General features: G+C 39.9%; 1 long non-coding RNA gene across 2 annotated transcripts in view; it reads right to left on the minus strand.

Annotated features, from left to right (window-relative positions):
- LOC116592948 overlaps nucleotides 1-22,892 on the minus strand; it is a 214,734-nt gene that overhangs the window by 162,576 nt on the left and 29,266 nt on the right. Inside the window, exon 1 of one of the 2 annotated variants that reach the window (XR_004286672.1) lies at nucleotides 10,961-11,523. The exons of the other annotated variant lie outside the window; for it this stretch is intronic. This is a non-coding gene — a long non-coding RNA (uncharacterized LOC116592948). Of the gene's footprint in view, nucleotides 1-10,960; nucleotides 11,524-22,892 lie in introns of those variants that run through there. 2 annotated transcript variants of the gene reach the window in all.

Consider the following 22,892-nt stretch of genomic DNA (forward strand, 5'->3'; position numbering starts at 1 on the left):
GCAGGGAGCCTGTTTCCTCCTCTCTCTCTCTGCCTGCCTCTCTGTCTACTTGTGATCTCTGTCAAGTAAATAAATAAAATCTTTAAAAAAAAAAAAAAAAAAAAAAAAAAAGACAAATCCTTCAGAGATAACTCTACAATTGATGAACCAAGTTGTACTCACTTTTGACTTGGCCCAGATTATAGGCTTCTCCAGTCTCTTAGAAACCCCTACGAGCTTAATTATGAAATAAGTAAGACTTTACTAATTCAGATTCTTTGTGGGAAGACTACTATATTTAAGTTATGAAGTTTTCACTGAAATTTAGTTGTGTTGTCATGAAGCTATATGTGTGGATATTGCGGCCCTATCGAAGTACTGTGAAATTTTACAAGACCCATCTTTACTCATGCAATTATTTATTGGATACAAAAATGTCCCTATCTTAGATACTACTTTTTTTTTTTTAAGGACTAAAGTCTGTTCTCTTACTTAAGTAACATAGTCATGACTTCATACACAGAAGATTAAAATATAAAAGTATATAATGACATGGCCTCTAAAACGGCTAATGTATTCCCATCCACTGATGGCCCAGTGTATTTATAGTTGTGCTGTCTTGAATGCTAGCTGCCTGGAGAACATAATTTGGAAATAAATATTTATAAGGTGATCCCCTACCTCTCTGATGAGAAAGACTTATAGGGTATGCAAGCAAGGGCCTCATATCACCAACCTCATTATTACACCAATTAGGAAGAGGCTGTAACCTAAATAATCTTAGAATTCCAAAAGAGAAGCAGTCAAAGTTGAAAGTGAATTTTCATGAGCAGGATTTATAAATATCGAGTATATTCACAAACCAATTTTGAGCCAAAAACAGAATTTCTTTTTTAAGCATGTTAAAGTACAATATTATGTTGGGTACTTCACACAACAAAAATGTGGGTACAATTTTCACATCTATTTTGTGAAGCTAAAGTGGCTACTGGAAACCAAGATCTTTCAAAACAAATGAAAAATCAGCCTAGTGAGGTTTTTCAAATCAATTAGCCCAGTATCTGATCTATAATAGAGAACAAGTTACTACCAATGAGACAACTGGGAAGAGAAATCAACACCACTAGCTCAGGTTTTTCTGCAGTAACCACATAACTGCATGTAGTACTCAGCTGAAAAAATTTCAAGCTGCCTAACCGTCTCTGGTTGGAAAACTTCTCTACAGTGTTTTCCGTACAGCACCTCTCACTTTAACAACAGGAGGCTTAAGTCCTCATGGAATTACAGTACCATGATGCTTGCCCTTGAACACAAATCAAATTTCATTTCTTATCAACAAAATCATTTGAAGAAAAATTATATACTCTTTAAAAAAAAAAGAGGACTTGATCAATTTTCTTTTCAATGTGTTCTTGAACAAAAACAAAGAACTAAGAGTCACATTAATAAATATACTGATGGTGGGGATAAAGAGAAACCTTCCAATGTCTTAGGAGAAAACTTGCCCTTTGAAAAAGGCCCAAGCCAGGCACTAAAGAATCAGACTCAATTGGCTGAAGGGATATTTACTTGTGTTTTGAATAGCCAAAAACTAATTCTATTCTGAAAGAATTTTATAGCGAAATAAAACTTTTTCAACCTGATTCACATTATCTTCGTCCCATTACTTTAACTCGATTTTTCCTTGTCACTGGCCAAAGTTCAATCATTTATTGCCGTTAGAACTGGGAACATGCAACTGAGATCCACACTTAGAAAAAAAAAAATTGCATGGGTAAGGAAGTCAAGAAAAAACAGAAAAAAATTCTTACCATTTTGGCTTCTTCCTCATGGACCCTTAGGACTTACAAGTTACAAACCACAAACCTACATACAAAGGTATAATTGGCTCTACTCTAAAATCTTGTTTACCTTACTAAGCATATGACCCAGAAAGATTACTGCCAAAGTGTTTAGCTCCAGAAAGTAGAAAATTTCTTGAAAAGGGAACAAATTTAAAATATATACAACTTCTCCCCCAGGAGATACATTTTTTTTTTTTTTTAATTTCCCTCAGCCTTTTTTTTTTTTTTTTAAGATTTATTTATTTATTTGACAGAAATCACAAGGAGGCAGAGAGGCAGGCAGAGAGAGAGGAAGAAGCAGGCTCCCCTCTGGGCAGAGAGCCCGATGTGGGGTCAATCCCAGGACCCTGGGATCATGACCCGAGCTGATGGCAGAGGCTTTAACTCACTGAGCCACCCAGGCGCCCCCCAGGAGATATATTTTTATGAAGAAATGGCAAACTGTCCTTATCTATAGCAAATCCTTATTTACTCAGCATTAATAGGAAATTTGTCCCATCTCTCATAACCAAAGCTTTTCTTTGCCACTTAAAAATATTACACATTTCATTTTGAAACACTGATTTTATTTTGTTTTGTTTTTCTCAAGATCCTTGGCATTAACTGTTCTACAGTGCTATACTTAACCAGTGAAGCTTTTATGTCCACAGAATGTAACATTGTTATTTTAAGGACCTTTGTTTCTAATCTTCTTATAATCACAGTAACAGCCAGGTTCTCATCTCTCTCTCCACATATGGGCAAGCACCTAACAGACTAAGTATCTAAACAGAACCACTCTCTCTAATTTGTTACTCTGGTCTGCTGCAATCTTAGAAACCAGATAAACAAGCTTGTTAAAAGTAAACTAAGAATAAACAGATGCTAGGTGAGGAATTTTTTGTTGGCGAAGACCATAATATTTTGGCTACTCAGAAGCCTTCCCAGCCCTTACCTTTAGCTTAGTGACTATTTCCCCAGTGGCAGAATGTGCTGCTTACCTTTCATATAAGTGCGGTGTTGGGTGGTATAAGTGTCTGTTTGTGGATTATGTTGTTACTCAAAACAAATTTCATCATTCCGATCATTTTTAATCCTAAACAAACTGAGCAGGGGATCTTTCCAAGCACACACTATGCATGTATTTCAGACTTCAATGACCTTGTATCACCAAACTAAATTACCTTAAGACAGAGCATATGTAATGCGGAGGAGGGAATGTTCTCACACACTTGGGATAAGCCCAGGTCAATGTTTGGCTTCAGGTCATATACTGGGACTGATGTGTGTAATCTTGCACAAGCTGAGAGCACAAACACACCATGCCACATGCACGCTCGCACTCATGCACACCCTGACCCTCAGAGGCCTGTGGGGTTTGTTATTCTAGTAGCTAAATCCAATGCCCCCTCCCAGCCTGAGTACAGTCAAAACTGAATCTCTCTACTCCCCACATTCTACACATGATATGTTGTAGAGAGGGTCCTTTGTCCTTGGATATTATTATGAAAAGCAAGAGATCCCTGGGATTGACAAAAAGATGATGCTCCCACAGCATTTTAGTAAAATGAAGAAAGGAAAAAGAGAGCACTGTTTTAGAAATAACATATCTATTTTGAAGAAAATTCAAAATCTCACTCTAACAATCTATTCATTTTTACTCAACTCCTCGAAATGGCTCCTTTTCCAGATTTCTGCCCCTCCTTCCTCTATTTTTAATTATTATTATTTTTTTAATTCCTCAACCATGAGAGCATTCTGCTCTCTCTAGCCAATATTGAACATAATTTCAGGCAATGGCATGAGTTGAGGCTGCATCATTACTCCAGAGAAAAATGAAAAGCATTACATTGGCCATTATCATCATGCCAAAAAGGGAGAAAGCACACTTAAGTAACTGCTGAGTTAAGCCATAATCTTCACTGCCTGGACAGTTGCTGTCCAAGCGGAGATTCTCTCATTGACTTGTCTTCAAATATATATTAAAAGCTTAATTTTGTTTTCATTTCTGAAGATTATACCTAATCAGTAACCATCTTGAAGCACACGGTAAAAATAAAATGCCTCTTACAGGCTGGTCATTAGGCTGGGACAGATCTTCATCTATTGCAAACTACTGCTAAGTATCTCTGAGATGAGGAGGAACATTAAGTCCACCAGTGAGAGGATGAATGGATGCTGAAGCTCTGAAATACTTGGGAACGTTCAGAACTAACTCAGAGCTCCTTATCCACGTTTTAATATTGTTGTACCTGTCAGCTAGTCACATGCCCTGAAGAGATGTGACAGCCACATGGAGACCCCTCTCCTCACGCTCCCCCTTCTATCCATCACTTCACTCACCTGCTAATAGGACTAAGACTCAGAAACTAAATTCAAGGGCTTAAATTTGAAACCTGAATTTGGAGAATATCAGTTTTCCCTAATGCTTCATTCATTCACTAAACGCTGATTAGTGCAAAGCACACGCACTTAAGGAAATGGCACTGATATGCCCGTTCTACAGTATGATGCAGAAATAATTCAAAAATGGGGTTAGCTTTGCAAAAAGTTTTTTTGTTTTATTTTGTTTCATTTTTCAGTAAGGATTTTATTTATTTGCCAGAGAGAACACACAAGCACAGGGAGGAAGCAACAGGCAGAAGGAGAAGCAGGCTCCCCTGCTGAGCAAGGAGCCTGACATGGGACTAGATCCCAAGACCTCGGGATCATGACCTGAGCTGAAGGCAGACACTTCATACACTGAGCCACCCAGGCATCCTAGCTTTGGGAAAAGTTTTAAAACAGGGGATTTACTTTTGTAACCTCCTCTTCTCACCTCATTTCCTCACTATGTTTCTTTCTGTTTGGCCACTCTTTCTTCAACATGTTTAATTTTTTTTTTCTTTTTTAAGATTTTATTTATTTATTTGACAGAGATCACAAGTAGGCAGAGAGGCAGGCGGCCGGGGGTGGGGAGGGAGCCGGCTCCTCACTGAGCAGAGAACCCGATGTGGGGCTCGATCCCAGGACTCTGGAACCAGGACCTGAGCTGAAGGCAGAGGCTTTAACCCACTGAGCTGCCCAGGCGCCCCTTTCTTCACCATTCTTAGGGTAATCTTATATTTTACATACACTATATTTTTCTTTCAATACTTCATTTCTTTAGACCCAAATGTTACATTCGTCATCAACTGAAACTGCCTCTTCTCTTGCTGCCAATAGGCTCCCTCTTTACCTTTCTGTTCCTTCTTACTTTCTCTTCTCTCCCTTTCACTGTTTCTTTCCTCCGTGTCTTCCTCCTTCTTTCACTTCATTTAGCCCTTTATTTCTTTCACATCTTTGTTAGCATGACAGAGCATCATCACATAGTGGGAAATTAGGAAGTATTTGTAGAAAGAAGTTGGGGCACCTGGGTGGCTCAATGGGACATGTGGGTGGCAGTGAGTTAAGCGGCCAACTCTTGATTTCCACCATGATCTCAGGGTTCTGAGAGTAAGCCCTGCATGGGGTTCTACACTTAGTGAGGAGATACTTGAGACTCTCTCTCTGCCCATCTGCCCCTCCCCACATTCACATGCACACACACCCTTTCTCTCTCTCTCTCTCCCAAATAAATAAATAAATCTTTAATAAATAAATAATGCTTAATAAATATTTATAAATATTTAAATATTTAAATATATTTAAATAATAATCTAAATTATTTAAATGTTTAAATTATAATATTTATAAATAAATATGATTTATTTAATAAATAAATAAATCTTAAAAAAAAAAAAAAGATTTGTGGAAAGAAGCAAGGGAGGGAAGGAGAGTAGGAGGCAGAGAATTGGCCCAAACTCAACCCGATTTCCCAGCCCAGAACACTTTAGTTCCTAGACCCTTTCTTCCAGCTCAGCAGCAAGATATGTAGAGAAAAAAAGGAAGAGTATGGAATAGTATATTAAGAAAGGAAAAGTTTAGAAAAAATAGATTTTGAGATATTCTTTCTCTCTTCTTTTTGGTTCCAAGGAAACAGAAGAGAGAGTCATGATTTCATGGCTGAGTTTATTTTGTAAGCAGAAGTTTAGAATTGAAAGGGACCAGCTTGTATCTCCTTGGGGCTAATTAGTTTGTTTGGTTTCCATTTATATGTGACCATCATTCATTATATTCTTCATTTATTTGAGTTCAGATTCCTTACTGTGACTGTATATTTCCTCTATTTTACAAAGTGCCGTCTTTTTCCATGAGGAGAAACTAGCCACACTCCAGGCCACACTGAGGCCCTCTCTTCTACATTCTTCTCTCAGTGGCCAGACCCCATCAGTACCCCCCAGCGAAGGCCCACCTGTGCTGCCTTGGCCTGACAATGATTGAGTGGCCATTTCAACCCCCAAGGCCTATTCGTGTTATTTTCTCCTTCCCCACATCCCTTCCCTCAGAGTTGTTTTGAGCCAGGAAAGAAGCTGCTAATACAGCTCACCATCTTAACGTAACTTGTGGAGCAGAGGAAATCACACAGCATGTCCCAGCACCTTAGAAATAGAAATTATCAAGATAATGCACTTAATAATCACCACAGCTTCAGTTAAGGACATCCACAAATAGAGGTATTTCTTTCTGCTTAATCGTCTTTTCCTTGCATTAGTAAGTTATTTCTGGCAGGAAACCTAAGGACTGTTAAGCTGCTGCACTTCCCTACTTCTAAATATTTCCACCTGCACTGGATTTGTGAAGATTCAAACAAACAAACAAACAAAAGCACAAAAAAATATCTTGCCCCTCAACAAAATACTCGGATTCTGGAATGAACTGAAGCTCTGAACACTGCATTAGAGAAAATGGTAGCCATCAGCTGCTAATATTTTTATAGATCTGTTGATTTTAATCTCTGATAAGTCCAGTTACCACAAACACTTTGGAAGCCATTCCACCAGCTTCCACTGTACCAGTGCAACTTAAAACTGGCTTCACTGACTCTCATGTCACTCGGCTTCATCAGGATAAGATAAAAGGCAAAATGAGCTCATCACTCAACTCCAAGGAAGAAAAATTATTTATCAGAGAGATGGTCTTGACTTATCTAAGAAACCACTGCAGCCTATCATGATTTTTTCTCCTACAGCTAATGATTCTGGGTATTCATTAGTGGTAGTATTTTCAATGATTGCTAATGAAGAAGAGATTTAGTTTCTTACATCTTCTACTTGTGCTGCATTATAAAACGTTCCTTGAGGGTCTGAAGTGTTTCTTAAATCCTAAAATTAGAAATCAATCTGATGTGAATGAAGAACAGTTCTGTTTAGTTCAACAGAAATTCTTTGTATTAAAACATATTTCCATTAGTGTAGTAATAGAAACTTTGATATGAAGAGTAATCAAAATAGATCCCAATGCTTAAAATAGAAAGCATATGCAAAAGAGGATGCTATTTACAACCGCAATCTCCTGTATCTCTGAACAATACTGAAATAGTACAAGAGGAAGAAACTAGATTAAGATGGCTGACTGAACCCACTCAAATCTGTTAGTATATACACAGTTTGCTAGGCATTTAAATAAGTTCATATTTAAATATATCCATAACATCACTGCTAAACAAGAAATAATGTCAATAGTGATTCAGAACTTTGGATGGATCTGTGAAAAACAGAAACCAAGATAAGGTTATAAAGGAAACCACAGATCAAACACACACAGGCAGGGACTGCTGCAGAGGTGAAGGTGGTTCCAAGGTTATCCAGACTTGTTTTCAGAGATTCTTGAGAGGCCACGGGGCAATTACTGGAAATGAGAAATTGCGTTAGAAGCAAATATGCTCCTTGGCTCCTCTCTCCTTCAACATTTACGCTGAGCAAGTGGCAGCAGAAGCACATGTCCAGGAAGGAAAACAGAAAGGACAGAAGTGCCCACCTAGTTTTAAACTACCAAAAGGCAAGCTGTGGGTAAAACCGACACACACAACGCTCACCCTCCCACACCCTTGCACACCACCACAGGCAACCTCTGCTTATCAAAATAGGCTCCAGCAACAGGGAAATGGAGGTTCTCAGATACAAAGATGAACAGATGATTGAAAAATCCCATGTGGTTCAGGAAAAACACCACCAGGAGAAAGAGGCACAAACAACAAAAGAACGCAACCCCAGAAAATCACTGGTACAATAACAAGCAGAAGAAATGTTAAAATAAGGGCAACTGGTAACTGCAAAGAAAGCTGAGAAGATACAGAAAACAACCAGAGATCAGAAATGTTTAAAATGTTTCAAAAAGTGAAATTAGCAAAAGGACTAAAGGAGGGAAGGTAACAAAACCATGGAACTGGAAAGAGAACTATCTAAGAAAGGCTAAGGGAAGAACAAGATAAGAGATCAGAGAGGCGGGGCGCCTGGGTGGCTCAGTGGGTTAAGCCGCTGCCTTTGGCTCAGGTCATGATCTCAGGGTCCTGGGATCGAGTCCTGCATAGGGCTCTCTGCTCAGCCCCTCTCTCTCTCTCTCTGCCTGCCTCTCCATCTACTTGTGATTTCTCTCCGTCAAATAAATAAATAAAATCTTAAAAAAAAAAAAAGAGAGAGATCAGAGAGGCTAGATACAAGAAATAAACAAGAAATTTCTAAAAAAAAAAAACAAACCCAAAACCTAGAGAAACATGTCTTCAGTTACATGACCCATCGAGTACCAAGCAGGAAGTTTGACAAGCTGCCCCAGCCTCCCAAAATGTCATCTTGCAATTCCAGAGGACCATAAAAACTAACAAGTCAACTTGCATTACGGAAAAGACTTTACCTTTCTTAGAAATCTAAACTATTCTTTAGATTAACAGGCTTGATTTAGTAGAGATATATAGAACACTCTCTTGAATAAAGGAACATATATTCTAAGCTTCAAAAGAAATCAACAGGGGCACCTGGGTGGCTCAGTGGGTGAAAGCCTCTGCCTTTGGCTGGGGTCATGATCTTGGGGCCCTGGAATCCCGCCCTGCATAAGGCTCTCTGCTCAGCAGGGGGCCTGCTTCCTCCCCTCTCTCTCTGCCTGCCTCTCTGCCTGCTTGTGATCTCTGTCTGTCAAACGAATGGATAAAATCTTAAAAAAAAAAAAAAAGAAAGAAAGAAAGAAAGAAAGAAAAAAAGAAAGAAAGAAAAAAATCAACAAAATTTCATTTACTTCCTCAAGTTTTCAATAATTGCTAATGATTCAACGCTACACTCCTCAACACCAGAAACCTCACCTGAAAATACAGCAATAAATAAAACATAAAAAAGCTTAAAATATAATTAGCATAATCCTAGAGGATATAAAAACCACAACAAAAAACCCTCAAACTCACACTGGTTATCTTCTCCAAAACATTCCTTACAGAATACAATGCTCTCTTTGTCATGTTTCTGTTTCCTATACCAAAAGGGAATATGGCCACAAACAAAAATCCTGCATGGAAACAAAGTATTTTTTGATAAAACAAGCCACTTAGAACAACCAGGCTCCAGTCTGGCAGGAGCGGGAATAGAATAAAAGATGATGATACCACTGATAAGTCAGGCACAATTTACAACCCCAAACTACCTTAGCACCACTACTCTGCACTCTTTTCCCCTACAGCAGAATTCGAAGTGGTAAGATCTTATCAACATTCCAGTTGTGCAAGTTCCTATTGAGGCCAGTGGATATTAAAGGAGAAATTCATGGAGGCCGTCTGGCAATCAATAGGCCCAGGACCCCAGCTTTTTGTATTAGGTCTTCCTGGTTGGGTTTTCTTCTCTAGGCTTCCCTGGAAGAAATGGGTTTTTACCTTTATAAGAATTCTGCACTGTAGGAGACAGAAACCTTGAAATTTTGCACTACTGGAATGTTTTAGCACGGACTCACTGATTTTAAGTCAATATGAAGGAGAAGGAATGGGATTCACAACTGAGGCAGCTGGAAGGTGTTGCCTGCTTTCCAGCTGCCCAGGGGCCTGGGCTCCAGTCTACCAGCTTGCCCTGAAAAGTGACAGGTGAAGCATTCTCTCTAAATCCCAGTTTGCAAAACAACAGCTACCCCTGTAGAGACTGGTCAGTGAAAGGCCTGTGGGAAAGCCATACTTTACATGTGGTGAGACCTTTTCTCACAAATGCATAGGTTAGTTGCTGACAAATCTTAGTAAGTTGAAAATAAGAGACCAATGAAAGCCTTTTTAAAATTCTTAATCAGGGGGTGCCTGGGTGGCTCAGTGGGTTAAAGCCTCTGCCTTCATGATCCCAGAGTCCTAGGATCGAGCCCCACATCAGGTTCTCTGCTCAGCAGGGAGCCTGCTTCTCTCTCTCTCTCTCTCAGCCTGCCTCTCTGCCTACTTGTGATTTCTGTCTGTCAAATAAATAAATAAAATCTTTAAAATAAAATAAAATTCTTAATCAATTTTGTATAGTGTATTGAAGAAAATATATATGATATAATAAAATAAAAATAGATGATTTTTTTAAAAATTATACTACAGGAAAGACAAACAAGGGCAATGTCACTCATAAAGGCAATTAAAAGTTGGGGGTACTCCCCAAGGTCTTTTGAAATGAGTAGTAAATTTGGCCACAACAGAATGAACTCAGAAAAGCCATGTTACTTTTGAAACTGTACTAACAGTTTTATGAAAAACTCAAGAATCCTCACTAATTAAAAATATGCCTCAGTTTCTCTAACCATACATAGCAAACATAACATAATTCTCAGGATCAATCTGGAAAGAACCACAAGTAAAAATGGGAAAATGTCAGTAAATACTAATAATGACATATCATTAATTAAGCTAAGACCCTTAAGTGAAATCACCAAGGTATATTGTTTGTTTCATAGGTAAGTGCAAAATCCATTCACATAATTGATTTTAATAGCAATCATACTTGCTTTAATCATACCACAAAATAATACTGTTTTTAAGTTAAGGAAAGCATAAAAAGGAATACTAATAAGCAAATTTAGAGACTGACTGAAAGGGGAGATTGAATAATTATGAAAAAGTATACAACTAAACCCTGGTGTAAATTACCAAGATTACTCAAAATCCACATTCCAAGTATTTCAACAAAAATCAAATCTGTGAAAAAAAATAAGACAAATATTTCATGAGACATGAAAGGAGTGTAACAGAAGTGACTGACAAAATATCAAGTACAAACTGGAAAAAACAATAGAAGCCTATAATTTGGTTCACTCAAACTCACCTACAGCCAAAGTCTAGAAAGTCCAAATAGAGAGCACGTGGGCGCTCAGTCGACTTGATTTCAGCTCAGGTCATGATCTGTGAGTCATGGAATCAAGCTCCACACCGGGCGTGGAGCCTACATAAGATTCTCTTTCTCCCTCTCCCACTGCCCCTCCCTCTGCTCATGCACTTGCTAAATAAATAAATAAATAAAATCTTTAAAAAGGGAGAGAGCATGATCTTGCTCTGAAAAGAAGACTCTCACAAGTGGAAATAATTTGTCATTACATGCCTAGACCACAATGCTTCTGGAACAAGGAGTCTCAAAGCATGAGTCTAATGCCGCTCTATTGCCATCCTCCTGTGGCCATTTAGACCTATTTTAAAAATTCGGTGACATATCAGGAGCATAACACTGGAAGGCTGTTTTCCTAGCAAGAAAAATTAACACGTGTTCAGTCTTGCAGTTAGATTCATTACTTGGCTCCACTTTGGGGATAGAACAAACAGGTTGATATGACTACATCTCTTCTCTCCATTACATTTTCTTTCTCTCCCTCCTTCAGTAAGAAAGTAATTTTGTGGGGTTCCTGGGTGGCTCAGTCAGTTAAGAATCTGCCTTTGGCTCAGGTCATGATTCCAGGGATCCAGGGTCCTGGGATCCAGCCCCTCATTCAGCTCCCTGTTAGGCAGGGAGCCTGCTTCTCCCTCTGCCTACAGCTCTGCCTACTTGTGATCTCTTTCTCTCTGTCAAATAATTTTTTTTTTTTTTTTAAGAAAGTAATTTTGTACATGAAAGGTCACCCGTGACCTTATCTTAGTTCGATGATTCCACTTACCCGCCTTATGGCTCCCTCCTCTCCCCATGCCCAGATTGGTGTGTTCTACGACCCTTGGCGTGTTTTACAAAAGTCTTTATTCTACTAACTATGTTCATCCATGTTAGAAAGTACAACACTGTTGTCAGGCCTCAGCTGAGGCTCCAAGCCCAGGGCTGGCATGTTAAAATTTTCTTTTAAAGAAAGATGTGAAGCAGGAGTGGAATAGAAGGCAATTATCACAGAAAGTTGTCATCCCTGTCCACTCCCAGGGGCCAGGGACTCACTCACATTCCCTTTACCAGGAGCCGTGCTGATTATGACCAGGCACAGAGACGGAGGATTTGAGAAACCAAACAACTGGCCAGCTAATTGCTAAGGGCTTTTGTTTATCCGGCTGAGTCAGAGGGTTTTCCTATCTTTGAAAGAAGAAATTAGTCACAATCATGTCTGGTATCTTCCTTTACTATAGGGACAAAGACTGGAAGTTAATAGGTATGAGTAAATATTATGCCAAAGGGGAAAAGCAGCAAGAAGACAGTAACAGCCAGCAATCTGCAGGCCCAGCTTACACGTTTCTTCCTGTTTTCACTTAAATCCACCACGGACAACAGTGAGTGGGGCTAACATAGAAGAAAGGGATTATTAGGCAAGCAAACCTTATCCAAAGGTTTCCTGGTTTGTTCAGAAAGATCTAGTTTTCAGGCTGAGCAACTGAGAGTCAAGAATTAGGAGGAAGGGCTGCCTGGGTGCTTCAGTGAGTTAAGCCTCTGCCTTCGGCTCAGGTTATGATCTCAGGGTCCTGGGATCGAGTTCCACATCGGATTCTCTGCCAGGCAGGGAGCCTGCTTCCTCCTCCCCCTCCCCCGCCTTCTCTCTGCTTGCCCCTCTGCCTACTTGTGATCTCTCTCTGTCAAATAAATAAAATCTTAAAAAAAAAATAAAAAGAATTAGGAGGAATATTCTTCCTGGTATCTGCTGAATGCATTGCTCTAAACACTACACACATCAACTTCAGTGTATTTTTCTTTCATTTTGAAAGGACAATCCATTTAGAGTATCTCTTTATGAAAATAATTCAAAATATTCCCCTTTTTTTAACTTCTTTCCTTGTGGGGGTTCAAATACTTTCTAGCAGGATTAAAACACTTCCAAAGCTTTTAAAACAAGCCTTCTTTCCTTTACAGGCAAAATGCCACTTTAATATGCAATTCTTTGATATCGCTGATGTCTTTGGTAAGTGACATCATGGCAAAACCTGGGACTAGCATTTAAAATTATTATTTTTCCTGTAGCATTTCATGGATAGAGGAGTGTAATTAATATTTAATCACCTCAAATGTGAACATAATTCTATAGGAATCGAAGTACTGTCCATTTTAATACATTTCTCCTTATTATAACAGATCAGTGGTTTAACACAGTTCTTTCCTATAACAAGTGTGCAAAACAACACAATGCCCTAAGTCAGGGTGCCTGGGTGGCTCAGTCAGTTAAGCGTGGGACTCTTGGTTTTGGCTCATGTCAAGACCTCGCATGGTGGGATCCAGCCCCATGACCAGCGCCACACTCTGAGTGGACTGTCCCTCTCCCTCCCCTCTGCCTCTTCCCCATCCCACCTTCTGCTCGCACATCCCCGTAGTCTCTCTCTCAGATAAATAAATAAACAAAATCTTAAAAAAAAAAAAAATAAAGAATACCGTAAGTCATGACTATATTAAGGAGAATTTAATGGGGTCATTATAAGGAGAAAAGTTGTAGATTGTTCTTACTTCTTCAAAAGCCATCTTATTGGAAAGCATATTAACCAACTTAGCCCAATAATTGAGATCCTCATGTACTTCAGTCTCTTAGCTAAAGCAGAGCAATTATTGGTAGTGAAAGCTTTGTCACAGCTTTGTAGTTTCCTGGCCTTTAAACCTGGATCTCCATCGGTTTCTGAATGAAGTGTCCTTTTCATAGTTATTGGCCCATTTAAACATCACTGGATCAATTGTGATCATTGTCACTAAGATGCCCTACTCCCTCTCCTTCTCATCCTGGGAGGGTTTTGTGTTGTTGTTGTTATTGTTTTATCCTTGTTCTGGATCTTTCCTTTGGTTGAGAAAAATCTCAGCTCTTGGCAAGGTTTGGATTTCTCTAGAATCAATCTTATTGCTATGTCTCTTTGCTATTTGGATTGCTTATCACAGGAACAAATTTATGTGTCAGTCTAGCTCTACCCTGGATCATAACACTACTCTCACCCGCACTTGACAAGGTCAAGAGGGAAAATATAGAGCCTACACCATCTCTCTACACCAACTCAACATTGGTCCTTGTAACAGGAATTCACTCACTATGTGATGAATCTTTTAACAAATGAGAGCTCTCTCTACTGCAGAAACAATTTCCTAATTTGAGCCATTATGAGGAAATATCTCAAGAGCTCTGAAGTCTGAACCTTTTTTGTAATGACCCAAGGAACCAATCTTTTGTGACTGCAAGCCCTATGGCAATCTCAATTCATAGACCTTAACCACAGGCGTCACCACAATTACCCTAATGGGACACTGAAAGTCTGACATTATTTCTTTCAGTTGAAGCTACCACTTAGTCCAATTTTAGCCAATTGTTTCCATATTTGGTAGAGCATAATCATCTAAACCATATCTAGAGTTCTGTTTTACTATAATGGAGCCTTAATATAAAATAGCATGTTATTTTAGATTTCCATAGGCTTGTGAAAGAACAGATACTCATCTTGCTTTTCCTCACCAAGAGAACCCCCTAAACACATACACACAGTATCTATAAGGTCAAAGAAAAAAGGAATTTTATGTATGTAAATAGCTTTTATATTAAAAAAAACTTTTTATTACAAATTCAACTTTTCCACTACAATTTAAAAGAAATCACTTGAAATTCAGTTGTCATTGATCATTGGTTCTTTCTTAAGGTCAGAAAAGTTTTTAATTCAAGTTAATACGGAAATTTTCTTCCTTTTGGTAAAGAGAAGCACCAAATTAGCTAAATTTTCAGATGTCTCACTGAATTCACTCACAGGCATTTCATAAATGTTTGAACTTGCTGGCTACCTGGTTTGGACAGCCTTCAAAGGAAACAAGGAGGAAAGTTCTCCCTACTGACAGACGGATTTTCTCTCCCTTGTGCTTCATGGAAATAGTGTCTACACTGAGCCCATGATCCCCTCTACTTTCCTATAACATTACATCTCATTTTGTAGCTCAACTTTTTTCAAGAAAAATGAAATGAATGAAGAGACTATTATTACTCATCAACCTCTCTGGAAAAGCAGTCATGTAAAACTATCTCACTGACTGAGAACATTCTTTTATTTCTCCTGTCAGATTTACTGTCTTTCTACAAGTTTCCTGAGCATGTTATGAAGCCTTGGAGGCTCGTCGCAGATGAAACAGCTGCTCCTGGTCGAAAGGAGACTCTTATTCTCAAGATTTCTACCGTTGCTCCCGGGCAGAGTATCACTGAGCGTAGTCTTCTGCCTACCTGTGGGGTTAGGCCTTCCTCTGTCCAATAGCACATAATTCTGACAAAATCCATTCATTCTAAAGCTAAGCACTATTTTTCAACTCCACAATCACCTTCTACCCTTTTTAAAATATATTTTAAGAGAAAATGTTTCTTGTACAAATGTTTGAGAAACACACATAAATACAAAAACAAAAGTCACCAATAGTCCCCAACCCAAACCTGACCACTGCAGTTCATAACCTCAGGTTTATCCTTCAGGAAATAAATATATGTCATCTCTTTTTTATTTTCAAAATTTATATCACCCTATGCCACAGTTTTGGAAATTGCCTTTGTTCATTTAATGCCTCTTTATATTTGTCCATGACTTTTTAGTGACGATGTCATGTTTCACTGGACAATGGTCCATAATTCCTTTGAACCATCCCCTTTTTGGACGTTAAAGTTTTCTTAAATTGCTCACTATTATAGAGCAGAGGTAATGTCTCACGTTTGAAGTTCACCAGCAAGGGAGGAAGGTTCCTGTCGCTTTGACAACATTAGGCTTTGTGACTGGTAATTAATGGCACTTTTAGTTCTGCTTACTTGTGTTCTCAATATTAGGCACATGGATCTTCTATGAAAGAGAAAGAGGTAGAAAAAGAAGTTACCAAAGAAGGAAGGGGAATAGAGAAGAAACAGCAATCATGGAGTACTTTCCTTATATCACATTCTTCTGAAAGCTTTCCAACACTAACTCATTTAACCTTTACAATAAGCCTCGACTTCCCACCTTCTATTGTACAACTACTATCCCTTTTTAAAGATGATAAATTTGAGGAAAGAGGGGTTATTGGACCCACAGGCTGTACATGGCTTGAGTATCTTTATACCAAAAAAGCTGTGTGACCTTGGAAGTCTGGCATCACTTCTCAGAAACTTCATTTTCTCATTTATGAAATGAGGGAGATGTTCAACTCTCTTTAAATCCAAAGAGTCTATGATTCTAAGTTTAAAAGAAAGAGGTGCCAAGAGTACATGACAGGCAGACATCTCCACAATCCAATGAGAGTACAAGGCCACTTTAGAGGACTCACTCAAGGGACAAAAACTTGTTCTACTGTAATTAGTCAATACCCACTTTGAGGGTGTAAAAAAGATGGAGGCTGGAGAAAAAAGTGTTTCCTTGGAGAAAGTCCTCAATGTGCTGCAGTCATGTCCCCAATATACCCCCTCCCCCTCCACCTATACCTTTTCTTACTTTGGAGATCGGAGTCCTTTGCTCTAATCTTCAGTTGCATGAGAGGAGCTTCCTGGGGGCAACTCAGCCTCATGCTTTGGAATTTAAGGTTGATAGTAAAATGGTGCCTCATTTTTAAACAAGTGGTAGCTGAAACTCTTTGTGGCCATCATGAAATGGTGGTATTTGGGAAATGCCTGCATTACCACCCACAGCAGTTCAAGTGTGTGTGTGTGTGTGTGTGTGTGTGTGTTTCCCAAAGTCCAAATGTGAAGCCCACTATGAGGTGTCTGCCTGGGCTCTGGCCATGGTAAGTCTATCTCAGCAGAAAGAGTCTGCAGTGGTAGTGGGGGCAGGGGGAGACTATAAGCTATTTGCATGGAAGCTTCTTACTACTCAAAGGATTTAGTCTGGGTACTCTGGAAAGATTATCACAGATACCCCTATAAGGCAATATTTCACCTTCAAACACCTTCCAAGACCAGGAGAAATCAATGCCAGTTTTTCTTAGTACCAACCTTGCCCCTTACCTCCCCTGCCTATTAGCTTCTAACCTTGGAGAGCCCGGGCAGCCTAGTAAGCAGGGGAGAACAGACACTAAGCAGCTAAATGAACAAGAAGTTGGCCACGTGATCATTCTGCACAAGCCTGCAGCCACAGCTGACACAAGCTGAAAAAAACAGAATAAAGTTTGGAACTGGGATTTTATACCGGAATGAATATGTTAATTAGTGAAATGAAGTTCTCCTAATATACAGTAGGGATTGGAGAACATTCCATTATCTGAGAGTGACCAGAAAAGTCACCAAACCTACTCAACTTTTTATCCAAAACAGTGAGGAAAAACCAGTGCTCTGAGCAGGTTAAAAGAGGCAGGTGGAGGAAAAACAAAGGTGCTTTGCAGTTGTACCCTATGGAGTTCCACTTCTTTCCACAAATCAGTTGATTCAGATGCGTCTAAGGAATCCAAGACCTCCTCAGCTTGAGCATGAATATGCCCACTGCTAGTTTCAAATGGGTTTCAGCATGCTCAGTGCACTGGTGGGGTAGGCCTGCTAGGCATCCCTTTGTCGGACACTCTCGGGAAGATAAAATATCTGAAAGGAGGAGGAAAAATAGACTTGACACAGTGACAAAGCTCTGTGCCTGAGGGTGAAGAGGTGATTCCAATATGGTGTTTGTCAAAGAGATTTTTCTGCTGCCCTCCCCAGACTCATGTAGTCTATAAGAAGAGAATGAAGGAGAAGGCTGTATAAAAGTGAAAGATCTCTCTCCAAAGATTCCTTTCCGTCTTATCCTTGCCATGGCTCACCACCACTGGAGTATATTAAATTCTTGGCCATGTGACATGCTTGAGCCAACAGGATATGGACAGAAGTTACAGTGTTTTTTCAAGTCTTAAGGAGCATTATTTATTTCCACTCAGGACTCTTGAGCAACTACCATTTCTATAGAAGAACATCCCCCAAGTGACTGCTGGACCCAAAGGAGATGATCCATGACGAGTACTCTGAGCTCAGCCTGCAAACTGAGGCCAGGCAATCCTACCTGAATCCAGCAGAACCCGAGTCAACCTATGCACTAACGTGTAAGTAAAAATTAAATGCTCATTGTTGAAAGCCACACATATTTTGGTGTTTGTTGAGCAGCACGGCCACAGTGAAAAAGAACACTGATCAATACAAGCAATTTCTGTAAAAGCACTGCCAGACACCACGGTGTAGAACTGGAGTTAGGCAGCACGCCAGACGTCCCCTCGGATCTGTCTCGAGCTTCAACACTATTCCAGTGGAACAGACCCAGGGATGCCCCTTTTTGCAGCCTCCCACCACCCTCCAACCTCTCTTCCAGTCGCTGCCTTTGGAACCATGTTCTCAGCCATCCTCGTCCTCCCGGACCAGCCAGCGCCGTCCTCTGAGCTGCGCTCCTCCCTGCCATCAAGCACCGCCCCCCAGATTCCCCACAGCGGCTGCGCGCAGGTGGGTCCTGACAACTGCCTGGTCAACACGCGACTGCGGCCTCCACACCTACCTCTCCCTGGGCCGCCGTTTCTCTGCGAAGACGTAGCTCGCAGTGGCCGGGCAGTGGAGGCCCCCTTCTTCCCGCAGGGTTGAGGGGCAGCCGGAGGGCTGAGGGTCCCCGAAAGACGAAGGCGCAGCACCAGCGCGGGTCTGTGCCCTCTTCCAGGACGCGCAGAAGTTCTCCCAGGGTCGGGGGGCATCCCTGGATGCCGGGGAGCCGCCGTTGCTCTGGACAAGAGCCTGCAGCAGGCCCTTCCGGAGCTGCTTGCCCTGGGGTCCGCCCGCGCACACGCCCGCTCTGTGACTTCCCGGAGAGCTGCTTCCTGGAGGAGGAGGCGCAACTCTCAAGGAGATGGCGACCACCTGACTACATGCGCAGGCTTCCACCCGGGCGGGCTGGGCCAGTGTCTCTTCAGTGTCTCTTCAAAAGGCTCACCTTCACGCACCCCCAGGAGCCTCCGCAGCCCAGCAGCCTTTGAGGGGCCCTCAGGCATCCCCCCCAACCCCCGGTGCCCACGCTTGTGCCAGAGCCTCTCCTGCATCCACAAGGCAGTTTTTTAACCACCCTGGAGCCCTCTCTCAAGCCGTGGAGACCAAATGGAAGCAAGAAAGCTTTTTGCATCTGCTGCGGAAACTCTCTCTCTCTCTCTCTTTGCAGTTAGGAGCTTTTCCCCTCTTATTTTGTTACTGAACACTCAGAGCTGTGGCACCTTGAGTAACCCAGGGCTAGAGCAGTGGCAGGAGGGCCTGGGAGAGACCATGGGTTTCTGGGAAAGTTCAAAGCCTCTGCCACAGCAGCACCCAGGGCCTGTTGCCTGGAAACCAGTGGCCACGACTGTGCTTTCGTGGGTACTTAGTGACATTAGCAGTGGAAATGTGTGTATTGAGATGCTTAATAGACACAGGGCACAGGGGAGGACAACTCCACAGATGCTGCACTGTGGCTGACCACACTTCTGTAGGACCAGATGCCATACACACCTTGTGATCTCCCAAACAGATGTGTGGTTCAGCAATACCGTAGAGAGCCAGAAGCAAAAAAACAAAACAAAACAAAAACAGGTTAAAAGTCCAATGTTGCAATGGACTTCTACCAAAAGCATCAATCTTGAGTAAAGGCAAAAAACCAAATCTACTGCATTTATAAATGACCCAAATAGTGGCGGGAAATGTGTATTTTCAATGAGGGCATAAAGATCTCAAAAGGGTGAAATCGTGGATGAAATAAACAAAATGAAATTTACAAGGATAAATGTAAAACTTTGCATTTAGATTCAGGAAATCAGATGACCAAATTCAGATGAAGGAAAGTAAGATTATGAGAAAAAGGTCAGGAGACATTATATTACAAGCCCATGTGATTTATAATAAAGCTAATGCAGTCTTATATTGTATTAATAAAAGTGTAACGTCCAGAAGAAAGATGGGCATAGTTTTTCAGGACTCGGCACTGGAAATAGTATGGTGCTCAGTTAAATTAAATTCTGTCAGCATTTATCCATCTACTTCGTGCAAGTCATTCTGCTAGATGTGGCATTTTGAGAGTAAACAGTGACAAAATGGAATGACTCCAAAATACTACAATCAGGAAGTTAGGGGTCTGAAAGCTATAACAACAGGAATTGTTGAAGAAAAAAAGAGGTGTTTAGCCTGAGACGGGATGATTTGATGAGGAATTTAATGACAATTATTTTCAAATATATGAATTTCTATTTTTTGAAAAATTTAATAAACTTACTTTTCAGGACACCAGAGAATAAATCCAAGGCCAACAAGTGAATGTTATAAACTTAAATTTTCATACCATATAAAGGGAACATTTACAATTAAGACTATTGAAAAAGTCAAATTGGCCCTCTCACAGAGGAGTGAGGATTATATTCCCAAAGGTAATGTAAACAGAAGTAAAGGGACCATGTTGTAAAGGGATTTCTGCTTAGGGTACCCTCTGTGTGTCTCTCTCCAGACTCTATCAAACCATGAAGACTTCTATTAATTTATTACTTCCCTAGAAGTAGGACGATCTTTGTAGAACCCCTGTGCTTTGTCATCCAGAGGGGCATAGAGGAGAAACAATGTATACGAAAATTTTCCCACATTTACAAGACCATTTAACTTGCCCACGTGATGTCTTCTTATGTGCCCCTTAGAAAAGTTAGCTCAGGAACAGCCACAGTTGTGTTTGAGTAGATGTGCTTGTGAGCTTGCCTTTGCACACACATTTGTAATTCTGTATAAATGGATGGTGGGTTGATAGAGACAGAGAGAGAGAGAGAAGCAAGTGCGGGAGAGGGTGAAAAAGACAAAGGCAAAGAGAGAAGAAGAGAAGAGAGGGGAGAGAAAAGTAGAGAAAAAAGAGCAAATGTAGCCAAGAGGGTAAAAAAATGTCATTTAAATCTGTACAACTAGATTCCTCATCTCCTAGGAGAATGGAATAATTTCCCCCATGTGTGTTTAAAAAAATAAATAAATAAAAGCTACTTCCTAAATATAAAAAGTGAAGCATTCAGGCACCATCAGCTAGAGAAGTTAAATTATTATTATTATTAAGTGAATTATTTAGCAAAATATTTAAGAAGTTTAAGATTCAAGGGCAGGGACATGACAAAGAGTCTAGGGAAGAAAAAGGAAAGGAAACTGCTCAGTGAGTACACTGGACACCGTGGCCCCTGTGAGCAAAGCCAGTGGGGTGAGCCGAAGATAGGGATGTCCAAGAGAGAACAGGAGCCGTGAAGAAATAATTATTCTTTAGTCGCTCCCCAAAATACCAGCACAGGTCAGCTGTTCATACAATCATGTGAGGAAATGCCTTTCAGTGGGTGGTATTGTAGGACAGTCCTAGGTATGTGGCAGACACAGAGAAGTAGAGTAAGAGAAAATAATAATAAACTTAGATCCCACAAAGATCCCTTAAGTGTTAAGATGGAAATAGTTTCTCACAGGGTTTCCTGGTCTCATGATGGGAGTTAAGAGTAGTTTTATGCAAATCCTAATGGTCAGGGTCATCCCCCAAAACTAGAGAATTTGGAACATGCCAACAAACATTGTGTTTAATAGTGAGGGGGGAAAAACCTAGAGCTATGCTGTCTGTAAGTGGGCTGATGAGTCTATTTGGTTTCCCTTAGCTGAGCAAGCAAGGAAATGAGAAAGAAACAAAATAATCAGCATTCACTTCGAAATAGTTTGCAGACCTACATTTCTTGTTAACGCATTGTTCATGAGAACTACAAGGAAATCAAAGAAATCCAATAAACGTCATTCATTTATTTTTTGAGAACTTTTATTTTACTGGGTAGGAGAGTTACAAAAAATATATGAAAATTGGTGTAGGCACTATGGAAAACAGCGTGAAACTTTCTCAGGAAATTAAAAATGAACGACCATATGATCCAGCAATTCTACTTCTGAGTACTTATCTGAAGGAAATGAAAACACTAATTCAAAAAGATAATCTGCACTTCCATATTCATTGCAGCATTATTGACAATAGCTAAGACATGGAAGCAACCTAAATGTCCAGAGATAGATGAATGGATAAAGAAAATGTTTGTGTGCTTGTGTATATATGTATGTGTCTATCTGTGTATGTAAATGTGTATATGTATATATGTGTATATACATATATATGAATATATATACAATTGAATATTATTCAGGAATTTTTTTAAAAAAAGGAAATCTTGTCATTTGTAATAACATGAATGGAGCTTGAGGGCATTATGCCAAGTGAAATAAGTTAGAGAAAGACAAATACCTTATGATCTCACCTATATGTGGAATCTTAAAACACACAAACAAATAAACAACAATAAAAAAGTGAGATCACAGATACAGAGAACACATTTGTGGTTGTCTAAGGTGGGGGTGGGAGTGGGTAAAATGTGTGAAGGGGATCAAAAGGTACAAAGTTCTATTTATAAAATAAATGTCATGGGATATAATGTACCACATGCTGACTATAGTTAATAATATTCTTTTTGAAAGTTGCTAAGAGAAAAAATCTTAGCAGTTCTCATCACAAGAAAAAAAACTGTAACTATGTGAAATAACAGATGCTAACCAGACGTATTTTGGTGACCATTTCACAATATATACAAATATGGAACCATTATTTGTATATAACACTAATATAATATTGTATGTCAACTGTATCTCAACAAAATGGATAAAATTCTCAAATTAAATAAATGAATAAATAAATAAATAAATAAATAAATGGGTTATCTTAGAGATAGCTCTATTTTTTCCCAATAGCTGGCAGTGTGAGCAAATATTTAAAGTTATTTTGATCTCTCCCATTTCCTGGCTATATCTACTCCTATTTTCTCCAATTGATCTGGCCCACAACTTCTTATGATACTTGATTGGTCTCATGATGCTTACTACAATATGGGAACAGAT

The sequence above is a fragment of the Mustela erminea genome, chromosome 1, assembly GCF_009829155.1.
Source record: "Mustela erminea isolate mMusErm1 chromosome 1, mMusErm1.Pri, whole genome shotgun sequence".
Lineage (NCBI taxonomy): Eukaryota > Metazoa > Chordata > Mammalia > Carnivora > Mustelidae > Mustela > Mustela erminea.